We start from the raw sequence: 11,899 nt of genomic DNA on the forward strand, positions 1-11,899 counted from the left end.
GTAGGGTGTCAGGGAGGGGTACTGGGGAGGGTGTGGGTCAGACAGGAGGAGGTGCAGTGTGTTAGGGAGGGATGCTGGGGAGGGTGTGGGTCAGACAGTAGGAGGTGTAGGGTGTTGGACAGGGGTACTGTGGAGGCTGAGGGGCAGACAGGAGGAGGAGTAGGGTGAGTAACGGGGGGGGGGGTACCGTGGAGGGTGTGGGTCAGACGGGAGGAGGAATAGGGTGAGTAACAGGGAGGGGTACGGGGGAGGGTGTGGGTCAGACAGGAGGAGGTATAGGGTGAGTAACAGGGAGGGGTACTGTGGAGGGTGTGGGTCAGACAGGAGGAGGAGTAGGGTGAGTAACAGGGAGGGGTACTGTGGTGGGTGTGGGTCAGAGAGGAGGAGGAGTAGGGTGAGTAACAGGGAGGGGTACTGTGGAGGGTGTGGGTCAGACAGGAGGAGGAGTAGGGTGAGTAACAGGGAGGGGTGCTGTGGAGGGTGTGGGTCAGACAGGAGGAGGAGTAGGGTGAGTAACAGGGAGGGGTACCGTGGAGGGTGTGGGTCAGAGAGGAGGAGGAGTAGGGTGAGTAACAGGGAGGGGTACCGTGGAGGGTGTGGGTCAGACAGGAGGAGGAGTAGGGTGAGTAACAGGGAGGGGTACTGTGGAGGGTGTGGGTCAGACAGGAGGAGGAGTAGGGTGAGTAACAGGGAGGGGTACTGTGGAGGGTGTAGGTAAGACAGGAGGAGGAGTAGGGTGAGTAACAGGGAGGGGTACTGTGGAAGGTGTGGGTCAGACAGGAGGAGTAGGGTGAGTAACAGGGAGGGGTACCGTGGAGGGTGTGGGTCAGACAGGAGGAGGAGTCGGGTGAGTAACAGGGAGTATGGCTGGGGAGGGTGTGGGTCAGACAGGAGGAGGTATAGGGTATTAGGGAGTGGTGCTGGGGTGGGTGTGGGTCAGACAGGGGGAGGTGCAGGGTGTAAGGGAGGGGTGTGTTGGAGGATGTGGGTCAGACAGGAGGATGTGTAGGGTGAGTAACAGGGAGTGGTTCTGGTGAAGGGGTGGGTCAGACAGGAGGAGGTGCAGGGTGTTAGGGACGGGTACTGGGGAGGGTGTGGGTCAGACAGGGGGAGGTGCAGGGTGAGTAACAGCGAGGGGGGGGCTGCGGAGGGTGTGGGTCAGACAGGGGGAGGTGTCGGGTGTTCGGGAGTAGTGCTGGGGAGTGTGTGGGTCAGACAGGAGGAGGTGTAGGGTGAGTAACAGGGACGGGAGCTGGGGAGGGTGTGGGTCAGACAGGAGGAGGTGTAGGGTGAGTAACAGGGAGGGGTACTGGGGAGGGTGTGGGTCAGACAGGAGGAGAGGTAGGGTGTCAGGGAGGGGTACTGGCAAGGGTGTGGGTCAGACAGGAGGAGGTGTAGGGTGTTAGGGAGGGATGCTGGGGAGGGTGTGGGTCAGACAGGAGGAGGTGTAGGGTGTTAGGGAGGGATGCTGGGGAGGGTGTGGGTCAGACAGGAGGAGGTGTAGGATGTTGGACAGGGGTACCGTGGAGGCTGTGGGTCAGACAGGAGGAGGAGTAGGGTGAGTAACAGGGAGGGGATCTGTGGAGGGTGTGGGTCAGACAGGAGCAGGAGTAGGGTGAGTAACAGGGAGGGGTACTGTGGAGGGTGTGGGTCAGACGGGATGAGGTGTAGGGCGTTAGGGAGGGGTGCTGTGGAGGGTGTGGGTCAGACAGGAGGAGGTGTAGGGTATTAGGGAGGGGTGCTGGGGTGGGTGTGGGACAGACAGGAGGAGGAGTAGGGTGTTAGGGAGGGGTACAGGGGAGGGTGTGGGTCAGACAAGAGGAGGTGTAGGGTGTTAGGGAGGGGTGCTGGGGAGGGTGGATCAGACTGGAGGAGGTGTTAGGGAGGGGTACAGGGGAGTGTGTGGGTCAGACAGGAGCAGGTGTAGGGTGTCAGGGAGGGGTACTGGGGAGGGTGTGGGTCAGACAGGAGGAGGTGCAGTGTGTTAGGGAGGGATGCTGGGGAGGGTGTGGGTCAGACAGGAGGAGGTGTAGGGTGTTGGACAGGGGTACTGTGGAGGCTGAGGGGCAGACAGGAGGAGGAGTAGGGTGAGTAACGGGGGGGGGGGGTACCGTGGAGGGTGTGGGTCAGACGGGAGGAGGAATAGGGTGAGTAACAGGGAGGGGTACGGGGGAGGGTGTGGGTCAGACAGGAGGAGGTATAGGGTGAGTAACAGGGAGGGGTACTGTGGAGGGTGTGGGTCAGACAGGAGGAGGAGTAGGGTGAGTAACAGGGAGGGGTACTGTGGTGGGTGTGGGTCAGAGAGGAGGAGGAGTAGGGTGAGTAACAGGGAGGGGTACTGTGGAAGGTGTGGGTCAGACAGGAGGAGGAGTAGGGTGAGTAACAGGGAGGGGTGCTGTGGAGGGTGTGGGTCAGACAGGAGGAGGAGTAGGGTGAGTAACAGGGAGGGGTACCGTGGAGGGTGTGGGTCAGAGAGGAGGAGGAGTAGGGTGAGTAACAGGGAGGGGTACCGTGGAGGGTGTGGGTCAGACAGGAGGAGGAGTAGGGTGAGTAACAGGGTGGGGTACTGTGGAGGGTGTGGGTCAGACAGGAGGAGGAGTAGGGTGAGTAACAGGGAGGGGTACTGTGGAGGGTGTAGGTAAGACAGGAGGAGGAGTAGGGTGAGTAACAGGGAGGGGTACTGTGGAAGGTGTGGGTCAGACAGGAGGAGTAGGGTGAGTAACAGGGAGGGGTACCGTGGAGGGTGTGGGTCAGACAGGAGGAGGAGTCGGGTGAGTAACAGGGAGGGGTACTGTGGAGGGTGTGGGTCAGACAGGAAGAGGTGTAGGGTGAGTATCGAAGGGTACGGGGGAGGGTGTTGGTCAGACAGGAGGAGGTGTAGGGTGAGTAACAGGGAGTATGGCTGGGGAGGGTGTGGGTCAGACAGGAGGAGGTATAGGGTATTAGGGAGTGGTGCTGGTGTGGGTGTGGGTCAGACAGGGGGAGGTGCAGGGTGTAAGGGAGGGGTGTGTTGGAGGATGTGGGTCAGACAGGAGGATGTGTAGGGTGAGTAACAGGGAGTGGTTCTGGTGAAGGGGTGGGTCAGACAGGAGGAGGTGCAGGGTGTTAGGGACGGGTACTGGGGAGGGTGTGGGTCAGACAGGGGGAGGTGCAGGGTGAGTAACAGCGAGGGGGGGCTGCGGAGGGTGTGGGTCAGACAGGGGGAGGTGTCGGGTGTTCGGGAGTAGTGCTGGGGAGTGTGTGGGTCAGACAGGAGGAGGTGTAGGGTGAGTAACAGGGACGGGAGCTGGGGAGGGTGTGGGTCAGACAGGAGGAGGTGTAGGGTGAGTAACAGGGAGGGGTACTGGGGAGGGTGTGGGTCAGACAGGAGGAGAGGTAGGGTGTCAGGGAGGGGTACTGGCAAGGGTGTGGGTCAGACAGGAGGAGGTGTAGGGTGTTAGGGAGAGATGCTGGGGAGGGTATGGGTCAGACAGGAGGAGGTGTAGGGTGTTAGGGAGGGATGCTGGGGAGGGTGTGGGTCAGACAGGAGGAGGTGTAGGGTGTTAGGGAGGGATGCTGGGGAGGGTGTGGGTCAGACAGGAGGAGGTGTAGGGTGTTAGGGAGGGATGCTGGGGAGGGTATGGGTCAGACAGGAGGAGGTGTAGGGTGAGTAACAGGGATGGGTGCTGGGGAGGGTGTGGGTCAGACAGGAGGAGTAGGGTGTTAGGGAGGGGTGCTGGGGAGGGTGTGGGTCAGACAGGAGGAGGTGTAGGGTGTTAGGGAGGGATGCTGGGGTGTGGGTCAGACAGGAGGAGGTGTAGGGTGTTAGCGAGGGATGCTGGGGAGGGTATGGGTCAGACAGGAGGAGGTGTAGGGTGTTAGGGAGGGATGCTGGGGAGGGTATGGGTCAGACAGGAGGAGGTGTAGGGTGTTAGCGAGGGATGCTGGGGAGGGTATGGGTCAGACAGGAGGAGGTGTAGGGTGTTAGGGAGGGATGCACATCGGGTGCAGAAACTGCAAACAGTGAGTTTTGTGTGGGAGGGGCATGTCACAGAGACAGAGGGTGAGAAATATGGTGTGGGTGATGGAGATGGTGTGGAGACGGGGAGAGATGATGAGACAGAGAAGTGGGTGTTAGGAGGGCAAGGGCACAAATGAGAAGGGTGGTGTAGCAGACAGTGATGGAGGGTTGTAGAAGGTGGGTGGGGAGTGGTGTAGGGGAGAGAGGGTCTCAGAGACAGGGAGAGAGTGGGGTAACAGAGACATTGCAGATGTCGGGTATAGTCACCGAGAGGCGGAGGGGTAAAGGAAAGGGATATAGGGGAGAGAGGGTGTGACAAAGGTGTGTAGGTGATGGAGGAGATGAAGGAGACAGGAGGGATGTTGGTGAGAGGACGATGGAGAAATGTCAGAGGAGTGTAGAGGGCTGTAGGAGGTGAGGGGAGGTATATAGTCAATGGAGGGGGTCAATGGTGTCGAGGAGGGCAGGAGTAACAGAGAGAGGGTGTGGCAGAGAAAAGGGAGTATGTCTGAGACGGGACGGGGTGTAGAGGAGGGTGGGGGTCACAGAGAAGGGGTGGTGTGCAGGGGAGGAAGTTTGGTGTGGTGACAGAGAGGTGTAGCAGTGTTTGGGGCTCACAGAGACAGGGTGGGAGGGGATTTACAGAGACGGGCAGAGGGAGGAATGGAGTGAAAGAGATGGGAGGATGACGGTGAGGTGCAGTGCAGGGGTGTAGGGCATAAACAGGGTTACAAATATGGGAGGGGAGTAAGGAAGACAATGAGGGTGTAGGGGAGGGAGGGAGTCACGGAAACATGGACTAGTGTAGGGCAGGGTAGGGCTGTGGAGACAAGGAGGTGGGTAGGGGCAAGGGAAGAGGTGACACAGAGATGGAGATGGGTGTAGGACGTGGGGAAAATTGAGGGGAGGAGGGTTCTCAATGGGTATAGCGGGGGTTGGTGGGCTCACACAGACCGGGACAGTGTGTTGATATGGTGCAGATCACAGCTCAGGGAGGGAGTACGAAAGGAAGAGGCTGAGAGTGGGGGGGGGGGGGGGTGGCGTGAAGCAGTGACTGTCAATAACGGAGCAGTGCACCAGACAGACACAGGGAGGGTGAGAAATATGGTGTGGGTCATGGAGATGGGGAGGTGACGAGGAGGGAAGATGTGACAGAGAAGAGGGTGTTTGGAGTGGAAGGGCATGAATGAGAAGGGGGGATGTAGCAAATGGAGAGTGATGGAAGGATGTAGCAGGAAAGTGGGGAGGGGTGTAGGGGAGAGAGGACTTCTCACAGAACAGGAGAGGTATGGGGAGAGAGGGGGTCAGAGACAGGGAGGGGTGTAGGGGAGACAGGGAGGGGTGGAGGGGAGAGAGGGGGTCTCAGAGACAAGGAGAGGTGTGTGAGGGAGACAGCGGATAACAGAAGTAGGGTCCGGATAGTGTCACAGAGACGGGGAGGGAAAGGGATGTAGGGGAGAGAGGGTGTGACAAAGAGAGGGGTGTAGGGGCCGAGGGGTTGAAGAAGTCAGGAGGGATGTAGGTGAGAGGGTGGCAGAGGGAGGTAGCAGGAAGGCAAGAGGAGGAGTGTAGGAGGTGAAGGGAGATGTGTAGTCAATAGAGGGGGTCAGAGATGAGGCGAGGTGTCAAGGGGGGCAGGAGGCACAGAGAGAGGGAGTGGCAGAGAGAAATGAGGGTTTAATTGAGATAGGACGGTGTAGAGGAGGGTGGGGTCACAGAGAGGGGGTGGGGTGCAGGGGAGGGAGGGGTGCAGAGATGGGAAGGGCTGTAGAAGGTGGATTGGGTAATGGAGACGAGGAGGGGCTTAGGACAGAAAGGGGGTGATGGATGTGGGGTGTGGTGTAAGGAAGCAAGACGGAGACAGCGAGGGTGTAGGGGAGGGAGGGAAGGAATCACAGAGACATGGAGTAGTGTAGGGAAGGTAGGGGATGGAGTAGAGGAGGTAGGACTATGGAGTAGAGGAGGTAGGGGATGAATGAGATGGGTAGGGAGTAGGGGAGAGGGTACAGAGAGATGGAGACGTGTAGGCGGTGGAGGAAGTTGTACGGGAGGAATATTCACGATGGGTATAGCAGTGGGATGGAGGTCTCACAGACACAGGGAGGGTGTCATGGATATGGTTGGAATCAAAGTTTAGTGGGCAGGGGTGGCTGGGAGGGAGCACGAGAAGTGGCTGAGAGACAGCGAGGGGTGTAGCCAAGAGAGTAGGGAGTAGGAAAGCAAGAGGCTGAGAGAGGGAGGGATGAAGTGGGTGTCAAATGGGAAGAGGTGTAGGGTGTGGGAGGGAAGAGTTCACGGGTGGGGTGGGGAAACAGGAGACGGTGGAATTGTAGGGAAGGGTTGTAATTGAGGGAGATGTGTAGGGGGAGAGAGAGACTGATGCAGATGGGTGGGGTGTAGCAGAGGGAGACAGTGACAAATAATGAGAGGGATGTAGCAGGAAGGGGGTAATGGAGACCAGGAGGGAGGAGTGAATGAGATGGGGAGGTGTTTGGGTTGGGAGTTGGACACTGAGATGGGGAGGGTTGTAGAAGGGGGTTCACAATGGGTATAGCAGTAGGGTAAAGGTCTCATAGAGACGGAGGATGTTACGATATAGTTGGGGTCACAGAGAGGCAGGGGTGAAGGGGAGGGAGGCGTGACAAAAGGGTGGGTCAGGTGTGAAAGGGCATGAATGAGAAGGGGAGGTGTAGCAGAGTGTCAGATGAATGTAGGAGGGGTGGGGAAGGGTGTAGGTGACAAGGAGAGATGTGTAGTCAAGAGAGGGAGGGATGTGGGGAGAGGGGGGCAGTCACAAGACAGGGAAGGTGCACAGAGACTGAGAGAGATGTGTTGGAAGGAGGACTGGCATTAACATGATGGGGAGGGGTGTACAGGAGGGTGGGCAAGCCAGAGACAGGGAGGGTGTGATGGAAATCGGGAAGGTGTAGAGGAGGGAGAAAGGTACAAACACAGGAGGGGTGTAGAGAAGTGAGATGGTGATGGGAGGGGTGGGCCACAGAGACAGGAAAGGGATGATGGAGATAGTGAGGGTATGGGGAGGGATACAATAGACAGTAGGTGTAGGAGTAGGCCATTTGGCCCTTCTAGCCAGCACTGCCACTCACTGTGATCATGGCTGACCATACACAATCAGTACCCCGTTCCTGCCCTCTCCCCATATCCCTTGACCCCGCTATCTATGAGAGCTCATCTAGCTCTCTCTTGAATGCATCGAGAGACTTGGCCTCCACTGCCTTCTGGGGCAGAGCATTCCACATATCCACCACTCTCTGGGTGAGAAAGTTTTTCCGCATTTTTCCGAGGAGGTCATATGGACATGGAGTGGGTTCGCAGATGTTGGAGAGGTAGAGTGTCATAGACGAGAGGTGTGGAGGGAAAAAAGTTTGCTGTGGTGACGGAGAGCTGCAGCGGAGGGGTTTACATAGACAAGTAAGGGTGTAGGGATGGGAGGGTGCCAGAGTGATAGGGAGAGAAACGGGTAGTGGAGTGAGGAAGTGAACAAGACAGGTGGGGAGTAGGGAGGAGATAGACAGGTGTGTAGAGGAGGGAATGGAGTGAACAAGAGGAGGGGTGTGGGGATAGTGTGTGTCACAGTGATGGAGAGGTGCAGTGGGGTTGAGGGTTAGGGAGATGGGTAGAGGTGTAAGGGAGGGGATCATGGAGAAGAGGATGGGTGTAATGAAGAGATGGGGTGAACAAGAGAGAGGTGTTCGGGATGAGAGTTGACCACCGAGATAGGGAGGGTTGAGAGAAGGGGGTTCATGATTGGGATGGAGCTCTCACAGAGACAGGAAGGCTGTTTAAAATGTGGTGGGGGTCACAGTTTACAGGGCAGGGGAGGCAGGGAGTGGAAGTGGCTGAGAGGGGGAGGATAACTGGAAGAGGTATACAGGACTGAGGGGAAAGTAACAGGGAGGGAGAGTTTCTGATGGGGAGCAGTGTAGTGTTGGGGGGGGGAAGGGGTCACATAAACAGAGTGGGGAAACAAGTGACAGGAGGGATGTAGACTGAGAGGGTGACAGAGATGGAATGGCTCCAGGGAAGGATGGGATCACAGACACAGGGTGGGGTGTGGGGAGGGAGGGGGTGAACGAAATGGGTAAGGAATAGGAGAGAGGGGACACATGGAGATGGGAGTGGGGGTCATAGGGAAGAGTGTAGGAAGGGAGAGGGTTATGGAGATGGAGAGGAGGGTGCACAATTGGGGTGGCATTGCACTGGAGGTCTCACAAAGGTAGTGAGGGCATTGTGGATATGGTGAGGATCACAGCATAGGTGGTAGGGGAGGGGACTAGGAAAGGAAATGGCCAGGAGAGAGGAGAGTAGCTGTGGGGGGGGGGGGAAGCTGTGGGAAGTGAGAGGGAGAGGGATGAATTGGAAGTGGGAAGATTACACAAGACTGAGGGGCAAGTAACTGGGAGGGAGAGGCTTTGAGTGTTGGGGATGGAAGGGCTCATGTAGACTAGGTGGGAAAACAGCAGACAGGGAGGAATGTAGGGGAGGAAGGTGTGTAAGTGAGGGAGAGGGTCACGGGGATGGTGAGAGGTGTAGGGGAAGGAGAAGGTCATGGGACACTGAAGGGCATAATGGACGGAGATGAGGAGTGTAGAGGAGGTAGGGGGTCACAGAATCTGGACAGGGTGCAGAGGAGGGTGGAGGTGACAGAGATGGGGAGGAGCAGAGAAGTGAGACAGTGACAGGAGGAATAGAGAAGGCAGAGGGGAACAGAGATGGGGAATGGTGTAGGGCATCGGGGAGGAAACGTTATGGTAACAGAAAGGAGTGTAACAGTAGGAACATCACAGACAGAGGGCTGCAGGACGGAAAGGCTTTACGGAGACAGACGGGTGTGAGTGGTGTCTCAGAGACAGTCAGAGGTATGGGGTGAACTGGACGGAGTGTTCACAGATGGGTGTCACGGAAACAGACAGGGAAGGTGTTCATGGAGACGGGCTGGGGTGTAGGGGTGCCACAGTGATAGGGAGGGGTGTGGGGGATGAAAAGGGTTGTGGAGATGGATAAGGGCATAGGGGAGGGAGGTGAACGAGACAGGGAGGACAGTGGACAGAGATGGGCAGGAGAGCAAGTGAGGAGGGGTTCATGAAGGATATAGCAGTGGGATGGAAGTCTCAGGCAGAGGGGTGTAGTGTAAATGGTGGGGTCACAGGGTAGTGGGTCGAAGGGGTGTAGCAGAGGCAGAAGGAAAGGAAGTGGCTGGGGGGGAGGGAGTAGTGACCCTCCACATCTTCCTCCAATCAACTCCCCAGCTCTTCACTTCACCCCTCCCTCTTCTGGTTTCACCAATCACCTTTTGCTTCTCCCTCACAGGAGGGGGGGTAGGGGTATGGAGATGAGGATTGGTGTGGGGGAGGGCGGGCATGAACGAGTCGGGCAAGGTGGTGGATGAAGCAGAGATGTTTGGGTTGGGGAGGGTTTTACGATGGAGGTATGGACAGGGAGGGTGTTGTGGATATGCTGGGGATCACAGCTTAAGGGGTAGTGGAGGCAGACAGGAGGAGGAAAGAAAGTGCCTGAGAGAGGTGGAGGGATATAGCAATGGGAGGGGGGGGTCACAGAACAGTGGTGGCATTGGGGAACAGGAAAAGTGGTTGAGAGTGGATGTAGCAGGGGGGTCTCAATAACTGGGAGTGCATGAGCCTAGGGATCAGAGACAAGGAGGGGTGTGAGGGAGGGAGCGGTTGACAAGAGACGAAGATGGGATGGGTGTAGGGATCAAAGATGGAAGAGATGGTGGAGGGCAGTCAAGTGGTGTCATGGAAATGGGCAGCGGTGTGGGGAGGGAGAGGTTAGGGAGATGGGTAGACAGGCATGGGTGTAAGGGAGGGAGGGCATCATAGTGACAAAGTGTGGGGAAGAGAGAGAGATGGGTATAGGTGTAAAGGAGGGAGATTACAGAATTGAGGAGGGGGTGTAGGGAGACAAAACAGGGAGGTGTTTTGGTTGGGAGTTGGAAAGGAAGGGGTACAGTAGTGGGTTGGAGGACTCACAAAGACAGGAAGGTGATGTGGATATGGTGGGAGTTGCAGTTTAGGGTGAGAGAGAAGGGAGGGGTGTATGGGAGGGAGAGGATGACGGAGATTGGGTGGGGTGTAGAGGAGACAGGGGGGATGGAGAAGGGAGTAAGTGTAGGGGAGAGGGATATGTACATGGAAGGGTTGTAGGAAAGAGAGTGACAGGTGTTGAGGAGGGAGTGGGTGACGGAGACAAGAGGGCTGATGGAGGGTGGGGTGTCAGGGAGGGAAGGTGCAGTGGAAGGAGAGGGTTGTCAGAGACGGAGAGGTATGGGGAAAAATGGGCTGAACAAGATGGGGAGGGGTCACAGAGGTGGAGGGTGTAGGAGAGGGAGGGTAAGATGGAGACAGGCAGAAGTTGGGGAAGGTGCAAGGGAGGGAAAGGGTTAGAGAGATGGATAGGGGTATAGAGGGAGGGAGGGATTAATGGAGACTGGGAGGAGTGCAAGGCAGGGAGGGGATCACAGAAACGGGGAGGGTGAATGTATACGGGTATGGGGAGGGTAAGAGTCACTAAGACATGGGAGTGGTGTAGGAGTGGGAGCAGGGCATGGAGACAGGAAGGGGTGCAGTGCAAGGTGGGGGTCACGGAGATGGGGAGAGGGAGACAGAGACAGATGGGAGGGGTGTAGGGGAGAGGATGGTGATGGATACAGGGAGGGAGGGGAATCAGATTCGGTCAGACAGGGAGAGGTTTACAGCAACAGGGAGAGTACCAAGAGCCAAACAAGCGACTATTCTTTATACTTTTATTGAAAGAGCAACATACAGCAAGTCCATCACCCAGCAGGTCCTTCTTCAATGCCCTCTGCATCAGTCCCTCACCCCTCCCACACCCACCACCCACCCTCCAGAATCTCCTAAAATCCACCTGTCTTGTGTCCCAAGCCCATTCATTCCACCATCTTTGAGAGACACCGATCAGTGTACAGATCTCCCCAAGAAAGGGACTGAGAGACACTAGTCAGTATACAGATCTCTCCCAGAGAGAGAGAGAGAGAGACAGAGACACCGGTCAGTGTACAGATCTCCCCCTGAGAGGGAGGGACAGAGAGACACTGGTCAGTGTTCAGATCTCCCTGAGGGAGAAGGACTGAGAGACACCGGTCAGTGTAAAGATCTCCCTGAGGGAGAAGGACTGAGAGACACCGGTCAGTGTACAGATCTCCCGCTGAGAGAGAGGGACAGAGAGACACTGGTCAGTGTTCAGATCTCCCTGAGGGAGAGACGGACTGCGAGACACGGGTACAGCCAACCCACTATAAATAAAATGAACATTAAAAGCTGGGGAAAGAGGACTTTGTTGGGACAGGAGGTGCAGATCAGATCAGAGTCCTCGGGATGGGATAGCATCGGGGTCCAAATTTCACAAGGGCATTCAGCACTACCGAACGACTCCTCTCCCCCTTAGCCGACAACCAGGCTGAAGTCTATCGTTGCCACAGCGACACCAACAGGTTCTCAGGTCTTCAGTCTCTCCTGGGAAAGGAGAGGGCGTCCCATTGACTCCTGTCATGCTTCCTGTCCCCACCACAAACAAAAAGCACACCTCGCCGCAAGTACACAAATTAAAGGGAGTCAGTTATTCGAGACAGCACCCCAATGCTAGAAACAAAATGGCCACTGAAGATAGGATGCACAAATTCCACAGCATGGTCAAGAAGCCCCCTCCCAATGCCAGGTCTCCGTAATCAACTGGGTTCACTTATACGTGACAGGATGCCGATTACTGAGAACAAAATGGCCACTGGGGATGGGGGGAAGGGTTGGGGGCAACGTGGCCAAAGGAATTCCAGACTAATTCACCCACCTTCTCCAAACGCCCTCATTCCCTGCCAGGTCTCCTCGAAAGACAGGATCAAAT

At 56.9% G+C, this 11,899-nt stretch overlaps 1 long non-coding RNA gene across 1 annotated transcript; it reads left to right on the forward strand.

Annotated features, from left to right (window-relative positions):
• Window positions 1–3,841: 3,841 nt before the first annotated feature.
• On the forward strand, window positions 3,842–11,066 carry LOC132389726 (uncharacterized). Its single transcript, XR_009510652.1, has 2 exons — window positions 3,842–6,487; window positions 6,524–11,066. It is a non-coding gene; the product is annotated as an uncharacterized LOC132389726 (long non-coding RNA).
• The last annotated feature ends 833 nt before the right edge of the window (window positions 11,067–11,899 follow it).

This window comes from Hypanus sabinus, unplaced genomic scaffold, assembly GCF_030144855.1.
Source record: "Hypanus sabinus isolate sHypSab1 unplaced genomic scaffold, sHypSab1.hap1 scaffold_638, whole genome shotgun sequence".
Classification (NCBI taxonomy): Eukaryota; Metazoa; Chordata; class Chondrichthyes; order Myliobatiformes; family Dasyatidae; genus Hypanus; species Hypanus sabinus.